This window comes from Lipotes vexillifer, unplaced genomic scaffold (genome assembly GCF_000442215.2).
Source record: "Lipotes vexillifer unplaced genomic scaffold, Lipotes_vexillifer_v1.1 scaffold168, whole genome shotgun sequence".
Lineage (NCBI taxonomy): Eukaryota > Metazoa > Chordata > Mammalia > Artiodactyla > Lipotidae > Lipotes > Lipotes vexillifer.
Genome location: NW_006773947.1, coordinates 1,306,283 through 1,318,499, shown reverse-complemented (window position 1 = coordinate 1,318,499; position 12,217 = coordinate 1,306,283). Strand labels below are relative to the sequence as shown.

Genomic DNA, 12,217 nt, shown 5'->3' with positions numbered 1-12,217 from the left:
TTTCATTCAAGGGCTTTCTGGAGGGATGGTTTATCTACTCTTTTCTTTTCTTTTTTTTTTTTTTTTGGCCATGCTATGCAGCTTGCAGGATCTTAGTTCCCTGACCAGGGACTGAACTGGGGCCACGGCAGTGAAAGTGCAGAGTCCTAACCACTGGACCATCAGGGAATTCCCAGTAACTTATGTTATACAGAAGTCAACTGTACAAAAAAATTACTATCCACATTTCTCAAGAGGTCTGACTTGCCATCTCCACTCCCAACCTCCACTAGATCCCCTTTATAAAACCTTCAGAGCACCTTATTTTTGCCACAAATGTCAGTCTGTAGGTACACATACGGTCATTTCTCCCTACACTACACTGTTAACTTAATGAGAAAAATGGTCCCACATTTCTTATGTGTCCCCACTATATCCCTAGTACCCAGCAAGGCGCCTAGAACAGAGCAGGCAACCAAGTATTAATTAAATGGACAGATGGATGAACGTGGAATTAGTTTTTCAAGAACAAAGCAATACCGACAGGAAGGCCTAAGAGTAACATGTTCATTGTAAGTGGTACACCTTTATCCAGTGATCAAAAAATGAAGGTTTTTTTTCCTTATATGCCACAGGAAATGAATTAAGATCATACCAAAAATCATACCTTTTTAAAATATACACTCCAGGATTATTGAGGATTATCACTGCTTCTTTAATTTGATACATCTCTAATTTATAAATAATTTGTGGTTAACAGTTAACTTTAAAAAAAATACAAAAATCAAAGAATCCAAATTCAAATGTTGAACAGATGTTAAAAAACTTTCTTTGGACTCGTAAGAGCTTATTTCAAAATGCACTGTCTCTGATGTTTAAGCCAAAAGAAAGACAAGTAATCCCTTAATGTATCTTATGAGACTAGATTTGAGCCACATCCTATCAGCACATATAGTATTTTTCAGTATCTCTTTGTGGATGTTTTCAGCCACTCTTTTCACATTCACGCAATTCCAAACTCTGTTTTTAAGATTAATGAATGAGATTTTAATGGCCAAGAGAATGTTTTCGAGGAAATAACTAGTCAAAAACATTTTGAGCTTCAAAAACTAGGAGACTAGAGACTTTATGTTTTGCCTTATGTTTCCTCTCCTCCAAGGTCCACTGGGGAAGCCAAGCTTCTAATTCTAAATTATTTTGTGGAAAGTGAATTTCTGTTTTGTTGTTGTGTAAACACTGTATATTACCTAATTAAACTGGTCCCCATACTTGATAATCCATGCCACTAAATCCCCATTCACTACAGTGGATAAATTCTGTGGCCCTAACAACTCTGAAATCTTGGCAGAGACCCTGAAACTTGTAGCTTAAACGGGAATCAACATTCAATTCAGTCAGGTCTACTATTTTACAAGCTGAACTGCTACTTTTCTTCACTATTTCTACAGAATCAAAGTAGAAAATTCCTAGAGAAATCAAAGACAGTGAAGTTCAACAATCAGAGCTAATTCCCGAGTACCAGACACTCAGAATATTAAATGATGTGTCCTTAAACAGAGTTCTTAAAGGTGTTTGAAGAGTTAAAATTCAAAGACCTCCAGGCTAACTATATTCATACATATAGCAATATTTAACTGGACATTATAAAACATCAGGAAAGTATGGTGAATCCTCAAAAACGTAAACACAGAATTACCATATGATCCAGCAATTCCACTTCCGAGTATACACCCAGAAGAATTTAAAGAAGGAACTGCTGAAACAGATATCTGCACATTCATGATCACAGGAGCATTCTTCACAAGAGCCAAGAGGTAGAAGCAGCCCAAGTGTCCACTGGTGGATGAATGGATGAGCAAAATGTACATACATACAACGGACTATTATTCAGCCTTAAAAAGGAATGAAATTCTGAAACGTGACACAATCATGAACCCTGAACACATCATGCTAAGTGAAATAAGCCAGACACAAAAGGACAAATACATGACTCCACTAATATAAGATACTTGGAGTAGACAAATTCACACAACCAAAAAGTAGAATGGTGGTTATTAAAAGCTGGGAGAGGAGAAAATGGGGAGTTAGTGCTTAATAGACACAGAGTTTCAGTTTGGGATGATGAGAATGTTCTAGAGATGGATAGTGGTGATGGCTACTGCACAGTATACTTAAAAATGGTTAAAAACATATGTTATATGTATTTTACCACAAATTTTAAAAAAATGAGGGGGTTCAGTCGTTAAGACTTCACGCCTCCACTGCAAGGAGCGTGGGTTCAATCCCTGTTCAGAGAACTAAGATCCCACATGCTGTGCAGTGCGGCCCAAAAATTTAAAAAAAAAAAGAGGAAGTATCTGAAATTTGGCTCTAACAATTGAGAAATAGCTTTTGTACTATTGACAGAGCCAAAGGAAGCTAATTATTCAAAACTTGTTATGACTATATGTTGTGATGATTTTTAAAATTCTCAGATACTGATTTTATGCTTGCTAATACATTATTAAAATAATATTTGAAATATACTGTATACTAGGGATTTGAATAGTGAGAAAAATTAAGTATTTATGAATACATATATTTTACAAACTAAGTCTTTAAAACAAAAAAATCTCTAGTGTGCTCAGCACTGCATTCCAAAGTACACTAGTTAGCTGCTTAATGGCGCTTTCTTCTTCCAATATTTTTCCTTCCAATATTGTATTTTTAATATAAGGAAAATATTAAAAAATTAAAGTGACTATGTTAAAACATGGCGATAGAAATAGAGTTTTGCTCTCAATCTTATGAGTTCCTAGCAAGCAATCATTAAGTTCTTTTATGTGATCATATATTCCTCAGTGTATGTATGTGTGTGTGTATATACCTATTTGTACATAGGCATATACAAATATGTATATATAGAACTATGACATTTGTGATAACACAAATAATTAAATGCATTTTTTTCTTGGTTTAGAAATTTAGCTTTGGCAGATAGATTCATATTTAAGCTAAGACTGATTTTAGAGATGAAGAAACTGAAAAGCACAAAGATAAAGTTAGTTGCCAAGGGTATGGCTTTAATAGCCACAATCAGAATCTAGAACTTCTTATCGAGGGATGAAATACTATTAATGCTATATATTTATAAAACTCAATTCAGCCTCTAAAATTAAAGGTCTCTGATCCTAGTTATTGTTCATGTATGCGCACTGAGAAAGCTGAATCTGAATTATAGCTTAATCCCCTCATTTTAAGAAGACTTACTGACTGAAATGAGACATCCAAAATATGGCAATTTAAGGAAAATGACAGCAAATTTTAAAGTCTATTTTAGAAAGCACTTGCCTTTTTTAAAAATATGAAATTAAATTAAAAATCACTTAATTTTTAATTCAGTGAAACTTTTTCTCTAACTTCAACAGGACCCTGTGTCCTGATAAGTGACATCACCTCTTTTGCAGGAGAAACGATAGATACCTGGCTATAGTTGTAATATGTGTTACTACAGTTTGTAAGCCATTGAAATCAATGTAAAATGCCTATACCAAATTATTTACTTTATATTCGACTTATTTACATTACTGTCTCTTATTCACTACATACCCACACTGACTTGGATGCCATACAGGTATAAGAAAAGAACAAGCCTACTTGCTGCCTATTTATTATTTTACCTTTATTCAGTAGAAAATGTAAATGTTTAACAAAACTGTTGAAAACAAAATAAACTTCATGGCCTTGCTTTATGAAATTGTTTAAACCTTAGGTTGCTATACATTTTATCTGCTTCACAAACAAGAACTAACCCTCAGACGCAGCCCTGATTTCAATTTGAACTTTGTACATTCTACTGTTAATATATAGTTAATAAAAACTATTAACTATTGTTTCAAAACAGGTTTGGCCCATAGAACCAAACGGCAGAGAAGTCCACAAATAAGATACAGTTTTAGATAATAATACCAACCAGGAGGCTGATCAACTGTTACCTTCCAAGGAAAACATTCCTTAAATTTTAGATAAAATGTATTTAAATGTTTCCCATTTTATTTCACATTTGAAAATTATCTTCCAAGCTTAATGAAACGTGTAATAATACTGACCAGTTATCCACCATATAGCCAGAAGTTTCTCTTTAAAGGAAAAGTTTAAACAACAAAGTAAAAACGTGGTTACTTTCCACTGTCACATGATAGGAAACTGTACAGTTAAAGACCACTTTCACTGTATAGTACAGTAATTTCCTATTTGCTGGCTGATGAATACAACTCAGAAGAAGTTAGTGACCTAGTACATCCTCTTACTTTAGGCATTAAAAGGTATTTCTTATACTTGCCCACCTTATTAGTGGATGAGGTCAGGTAAGAGAAAAAAATACAACATTTCTAGGGATCAAGAACATCCTGTAAGATACTTATATGACATGATCATCAATATATTCTGTACAGAATCCAAGAATCTTTTCTGACACGTCATTAACGAATCCTGGTGAGATTGGTATCAGCTGGTGGCTATACTGCTAACACCTGTCCTCTTCCTAGGAACTGGAAAGAATTTACAAATCAATAAAGTTCTAATTACCACCAGACTTGGCTTAACCACTTCAAATTTCTTACATGTGCTTGCTCTACCCTCCATATGTTTTAAGTTAGGCTGATTTACACTTTCTGTTGACTACTTTTCTCAGTGAATACACATAATGTACAAAAGCTCAGCTCCTAGTAATAGCAAGAGGTAAGAAACTGCCAAAGTGTCAAGTTTGAGGTATTATAATGATAGATATGTCTAAGTAAAATAAAGCCACATGAAGAAAAAAACTATTAAATAGACATTGCACCCTGTTATCACACAAAAGAAATTGGCTGTATTTTTCTACCTAGTTGCTGGTTCTAAACAAGTATCATTTCCCTTTGCTTTGGGGGAAGAGTGGGAAAGCAATTTTCACAGAAATAACATCTAGCTGCTCTGAATTACAGGTTTAAGTGCTGTGCAAATAATACCTGCAAGGCTGAGCAGCCTCCAGAGACAAGGATTAGCCAGCGCCCCCCCCCCCAAATTTCTGCTGATGAACAAGGAGATATCTAGCAAGTGTCATCTGATAAACAGACCCTGGCAAAACCCTACACTGATACACAACAACTGCTCCAGATATATCTACTCAACTTTCAGCAGTTAACTCCTATTTTGCATATCAGTTGCTGGGAGAGTTGCTCTGCCTGAGAGAAAAGAAAAAGATAAATTTTAAAAGGTACGTTACTGACAGTTTTCTCCTCTCCCCCCTCCCCCTCCCCATAGACTGTAGATAGAGCCCTTAGTTTAGAACCTGGGGATGAAAAAAGGTTGAATTTTATAACTATTCTGTAATTAATACAGAGACCTTTAAAATTTCAGCTGGGGAATTCAGAAATTACACCTAGGCACACGGGCTGCAAAAAATTCGTTGCCTCAGAGTCAGACCACGAACATTGCTAAACCATCAAAACAAATCAAAGTATTTTCCAAAATACTTTGAGTCAAGAGGTGACGATATTCTGAACTCTATATCCAGAATGCATCAATTACAATACAACGGCTGAGATTTTCAAGGAAAACAAATCACTGATTTTAAAGCTGATTCGTTGCCTCAGAGTCAGACCACGAACATTGCTAAACCATCAAAACAAATCAAAGTATTTTCCAAAATACTTTGAGTCAAGAGGTGACGATATTCTGAACTCTATATCCAGAATGCATCAATTACAATACAACGGCTGAGATTTTCAAGGAAAACAAATCACTGATTTTAAAGCTGATTTCATTATGTTATCAGCTATCCACAAAAGCCTAATCGCTAAATTTTCAACATTCAAACAGTCTAGTTTAAGTTAACGTAGTCTGCCAACAGTTCAACTTCACAATACAATCTGCATAAAGCAAAGACTTTCACAACTGAAAACCAATATTAACTACATCAGGATAACCCTTTTCAACGCCTCCTGCCAATCAGCAGGGCCCCCGGTAAACGAATCCTTCTCTTGTGCTGCTGCAATCTTTCACAGTTTCTGAATTCCTCTGATAGTCTCGTGCTAGTAGAATGGAGCACGAGATACACTGTGAGAATGGTCACGTGAACAGCTCGTGACTTCCACTGTTTATCAATCCTCTTCACACCAGTAGGAAACTAAAAGTTGGAATGCACACATCCAAGTACTGAGAAAGCAAGCAGCTGATAACTTAGTAGGGAATGCATGTGGCACCAGGACAATGTCCTAGCACCCAAAGTGGAAATGCAACAAATGCCAGCATCCTGCTGCTTGTACAACTAACTTCCTCGCAGCGCTGGAGCAGCCAGGGACTGCGTGGAAGCCTAGCTCTGGCTCAGAGCCCCGCATCTCCAGGCCACGACCCTGACCATCCTCGGAAACGCGCGGGAGACGCGCCCTCGCCCGCCACCACGCGCGGACAGACCTCCCCCACCACCAGGCAAGGGGGGAGACCGTTCGCAGGGGAACTGGCCTAGGAAACTGACCTACTCTGTCACCCGGGCTCCCAGAGCTCCCGAGGTGGGGACCACAACCGCAGGCTCCCCGCCTGCCCGCCTCACGCCCAGGAAGCGGCCATCACCTGGCTCGCACCCCCGGAAGACTCGCGGCCCCACGGAACGTCGGTCTCCGGGACCCCTGCGCCGGGAACCGGGTGGAGCGCAAGGAAGCCAGGCACCACTCCGCGAAGCGGCGCCGCCCCAGCGCGCGGCCGGCTCCACGAGCGCGCGCGCGGCCGGATTATTTATGGCAGGCTCTTGCGGCACGTGACCGGCGCGCGGGCCTCGGGGCGCGCTCGGCACCCGGCCCCGCCCCCGGCCTGGGACGTCCCGCCCTTAGCACGCTCCAGTCCCGCCCGGACTACCTAGGATGGTTCCAGGCTTTGCCAACCGCAGCCAGGAAGGGCAGAGCCTTCGCCCTCCTCCCACCACGCCCTGACCCGAAAGATGGATGGACCCTACTTCGAAGCCCCCGCCTCCCCAAGCCAAAGCAAATGTAAATACTGGGTTACTGCTCTGGAAATTTGTTATTAAACCAATACATCACCCAGCTGCCCAGATTTTTTCTTTTCTGCTTTGGTTACCACTTTACCCATGGGAACTTAACAGGCAGTGTAAATTAGCTGCACTTCTTTCTCTTTTCACATGTCAAAGAATGGTCTCTAAATGCTAACAGGTGTAAGCATGTTAAGATGTATATGAGTGAGGTATGCTTAAGGAGAGAAGGTTTTACAAATTTTCCTTCACTTCCTCCCTCCATCAAATATCTTTCATAAAGAGTCCACCTCTTCAGACTTGCACAACAGGTCTAGCCAGAGCAGTTAACACATAGCCTATAATGTGAAGGTTCAAACTCTAGTGTAATTACACCCTTTTAAAAAATGCATAGCTGAAAAAAACAAAGGAAATTATGAGCATAGGGAAAAATTTTCAACTTTCTTGTATTTTCCAATGTATTTAATGAACATGTTCTTTCGTAATGAAAATTAATAAATAGGTATCTTTTTTCTTTTTTTTTTTTTTTTTAGGTATCATTTTTAAGGGACTGTAGATTTGCAGTCAAGTCTAGAAACATGTATTGAGAACCTATTACAGGCCGGTTGGTGCTGCACTACGTGTGATACATGATGTGGCAGATCTCTTAGAATGTCTTTGGAGAACACAAGCAGCCTTGCTTATATATCCCAGCTTAGCATCATCTTTTATTAAGAAAAAAAGGGCACTTGAATATTTTTTTTTTTTTTTTTTTTTTTTTTTAGGTATCATTTTTAAGGGACTGTAGATTTGCAGTCAAGTCTAGAAACATGTATTGAGAACCTATTACAGGCCGGTTGGTGCTGCACTACGTGTGATACATGATGTGGCAGATCTCTTAGAATGTCTTTGGAGAACACAAGCAGCCTTGCTTATATATCCCAGCTTAGCATCATCTTTTATTAAGAAAAAAAGGGCACTTGAAGAGCACAATACTTCGACTGTAAATTGTGTGGTAACTAAGGCAGTCATATTTGCCTCACAAAGAAGAAACCTCAGAGCTTATTTTCTAAGGATACTGAATTATCTTCATAGCCAAAATAAAAGTTGACTGCCAAAATAAAAATTGACTACCAAAATAATTTTCCACATGATTCCACAAAAGCCTTTATTCTCACTAACATGATTTAATTGCCTAAATTCACTACTCTCATTTTTTTCAATTCACTTTACTCTCTTCTTGAGTTTGTAAATGAAAACCCATCCTAGCCAATAAGAGGATGAGAGTAACAGGAGGTAATCATCATGACTACCGATAAAAGAAGTTCTGATCTCGGTAAGATCACTCATTGTACATATTTTTACAGAAATATCTTTGATATTTATATAAACAATCTTTAGGAAAAGTTATCTCTTTGGCATTTTTATTTTTGACTAGTACAGATAAAAACACAACGATTCTTATTGTAGAACAGTGCTATCCAATGGACTTTCTGCAATGATGGAAATGTTCTATAATTCTATCTTGTCCAATACAGTAGCCACCGGCCACATATGCCTACTGAGCTCTTGAAATCTGGCTAGTGTGATTAAAGATTTGAATTTTTAATTTTACTTAATTTTAATTTAAATAGCCATGTGGCTAGCAGCTACCATCATGGATAGTGCTGTCCTAGAACAAGAAAGCAATTACTATATTGCCCCCAGTTGTGTCATACTCTATTTTGAGAAACGTGTGGCAGACATAGAACATCTGGAAACAATAACTATTTTCTCCAAACTCTTTTCTGAGCTTGTGAGCAGGTAGATATTTTAACTTTGCAGATGGAGCATGTTAAAGTTACTATGTCACTCTTATCTACAATGCATGTAAGTAGGAATAGAACTGGTAGGTCTGGATGAATAGAAAAGGGATTTGGGAGTAACTAACCCTTTGCCCTGCCATTCCCGGGCCTGCCTGACCCAACTGAAAAGTTAACCAACTTCAGATCACAATGTGCTTCAACAGAATTACCCATTGCCTGGATCCACCTAGGATTCTTTTGTTCACTTGTTTCGGGAAACTTAGGAGGCCACAGCTACTACTGCCCATCCCACATCCCAGCGATTCCCTCCAGAATAGGATTCCCTCCAGATTACAGTACCCAATGTTTGTGTCCCTGCAGTTTTGTCTTAAACCTGAAACACCCCAGAATGCACTTCATGCACTGCATGTTTTAAAAACACTCCCCCCAGTGCCAGTGTGACTTTGAAGTGCTGCAGGAGCACACTAAAGGCTTATTAAAAGGATGATTTTATGAACTGAGACTTCGGGGAGGGCTTTGGGTAAATATTGCCTAGAATGCTGAAAACTAGGTCAGATGTCATCAGGCAAATCCAAATAATTTGTTGAGTTGGAAATTAACCAACCCCTAAACCTACATATTAAGTGCTTTGTAGTTATTATTAACCCAAGACCATCAAGCTATGATGTCATTGTTTTTTCTTTCTTAAAAGCTGTCTAAATTTTTTTTGTCATTTGTGCCATACACAGATTTAATAACTGAAATGAGTTGGTATATTTTCAGATACTAAATTATTTTTATCTAGACTTAATTCTGTGCCTGTCCTTCTTTTCCCAGATGTGTGATACACAGATGTCTAAGCAACTGCCTTCCACTAACGATTGATTTTGCTAGGTCCCCACACAAAAAGTTTAGGATGGTCCCCTCTATCTGTAGTTCCTTGATTGCTAGCAACAAGCGGTGACACTGGCTAACTTAAGCAAACAGGGAATATGTTGCACAGTATCAAAAAAAATCTGAAAATCTGGCCCAGCAAGGACAGGACTAGGGCACTAACAGGGATCCGGGTAGGAGGAACTAGTCTACAAGTTTTCCAGGTTGCTACCACTGGCAAAGAATAATTTCCATTTTTTTTTGTTTTCCTATCCTTTTGTCTTCCCCCTTCAGAAGAGGCAAAATTGAGGGAGAGACATACAGAGAAACAGACACCTTTTGGTGTACAGAGCAGGGTGCCTTGGCTGACGATCCCACAACACTACAGTAGGTCCCCTACATACGAACGAGTTCCATTCTGAGAGCGCGTTCATAAGACCAATTTATTCCTAAGTACAACAAAGTTAGCCTAAGTACCCAACTAACACAATCAGCTATATGGTACTGTACTGTGATGGGTTTATAATACTTTTCACACAAATAATACACAGAAAACAAAGACACAAAAATAAACATTTTTAATCATATACTACGGTACCTTGAAAAGTATGGTAGTACAGTACAACAGCTGGCATACGGGGGCTGGCATCAAGTGAACAGGCAAGAAGAGTTACTGAGTGGAGGAGGGAGAGGAGGTGGGAGATGGTAGAGCTGAAGGATGGTCAGCAATAGGAGACGGAGTGCAAGCTGCAATTTCAGTCACGCCTGATATTGATGGAATGCACATTCGCATCTTTGAAAGTTCGCAGCTTGAAGGTTTGTATGTAGGGGACTCACCTTCCACAGGAGAGGTAGTTCCCCACTGACGCACGCAAGCACACATACTCTAGCCAGGTCCAGTGCTATTACCAGAAGAAAGAGCAATGGATTATGGGCAGCCACAATCACAAAAATGCCCATTATATTCTCGTTTTTGTTTTTCAATCAAACCCTTCCCTTTATAGCTTTTCTCGTAAGGCACGGGCTCCTTGGGCAATATTTCCAACTCCATCTTTAGCCCTTTGCTCTATTCATTATGAATATACCCCTGCTTTTCCATCCATAACTGTCTGGTCAAGCAATGTGCCTGACAATTACACTACCCCTTCTTGGAAGCCTCGGAAAGTCTGCCTTGCCCATAGTCCCCTATTGAGGGCTTCCTTACGCAGCCTGTGATTCTTGGCTCAGCAGAAGGTGCAGGGCTGGGACCTAACCGAACGGGACGTTTTTATCAGGCTTACCAAAGGCCCGTAGATATGCTCTGCCCAACAGAAAAGATCTCTCCTGGGTACTATTAAACCATCTAGATTCTCTCTGGGTCCATTTGACTGTGAAGTATACAAAGTACAGTGTTTAGCCAGGGTAGAAGCAGAAGAACATAGAGAGAGAAGTGCAGGCAGAGAGAAAGCAGAAACCATGGGCTGGCAAGAAGGAGAGCAGAAAAGAGGTGATTGGGAATAGCTGAAGCAAGAGCAGAGCGAGAATGAGACGTGGAGTGTAGAAACACTAGTGTAGGGAGCAAAGGGTGAGGCTCCTGCCTGAGAAGGCACTAACTGCTGGCTGCAGCTAGACCTTCAACCACCTGTCAGAGTAGCACAGATGTTTCTGCTTTTATCTATCTACCTTGTTGCAATACATTCCTACACTTTGTATTGCAAACAAAGTGATGTAACCTGATGTAACATCGCTTTGATGTTAACCTGAGTGTTTCTCTGTTCCTTGACCCAGAAAGAGACTCACACTATGACGACCCCTTTCTTGCTCTCAGCTCTCTCATTCTTCAAATCTCTAACAAACAACCCTGTCGATACCGCCTTTCTTTTCAACAGCTACCCCTCCCTTTAAGGTCTCTACAGCTCTTTGCTCTTGTGAAACTTCTAAAACACATCTCTTTTCCAGATTCCCCCTAACCTCCACTGTCCATTCCTGAGTAACCACCAATCAACACCTGATACAGCCAGCTCAGGGGCCCCACTCTCTCTGAGTTACCACAGCATGTGACATTAGTCCACTTACTGAAGTCACAGAGATCGAAGAGAGGGGATTTGATGGGCCAGTCTGAGGCCTGCATTGGAAGTACGGATTCCAGATTCCTGGATCTTAGATCTGGAAGAGTCAGCAGAAACCATCAAGCCCAACTTCACACCTAAAGCCACATTGTCCTCAGCCACATTCTGAAGGGGTATTTGCCCAGCCTGAGAACCTCCTGGACCCGGCAGATAACTGCCTCACAGTGTAGCTCAAACCACTTTCCATGACTGCATTATTACTGTTAGAAGTTCCTCTTACAGAGGCAAATGCTAGCTCCACACAGCTCTCACCTGTTAGTCAATGTAAAGCTGAACAGAACAAACTGAATTAGCCTTTCACAGGCCATTCTTCTAAAAAGTTAAAGAAAACTAGTGTGAGCTGCCCTGATTTTTCTTTCCCGGGCTTACATTCCCAGATGCTCCAACCTGTGCTCATGCTCCAGCTGGCTGTGGCACTGACACGGTTTGTACTTTTATCTCTTAAACTTTAGCACCCAGGATTAAGCAAATCACATCTGCTTCTATAAAGCTAA

At 39.8% G+C, this 12,217-nt stretch overlaps 1 protein-coding gene across 1 annotated transcript in view; it reads right to left on the bottom strand.

Annotated features, from left to right (window-relative positions):
• OSBPL1A (oxysterol binding protein like 1A) overlaps positions 1-6,648 on the bottom strand; it is a 217,468-nt gene extending 210,820 nt beyond the window's left edge. The window contains exon 1 of the mRNA XM_007448592.1: positions 6,473-6,648. The gene's annotated coding sequence lies outside the window, so the exon portion shown is untranslated. The remainder of the gene's footprint in view (positions 1-6,472) is intronic.
• Positions 6,649-12,217: the final 5,569 nt, after the last annotated feature.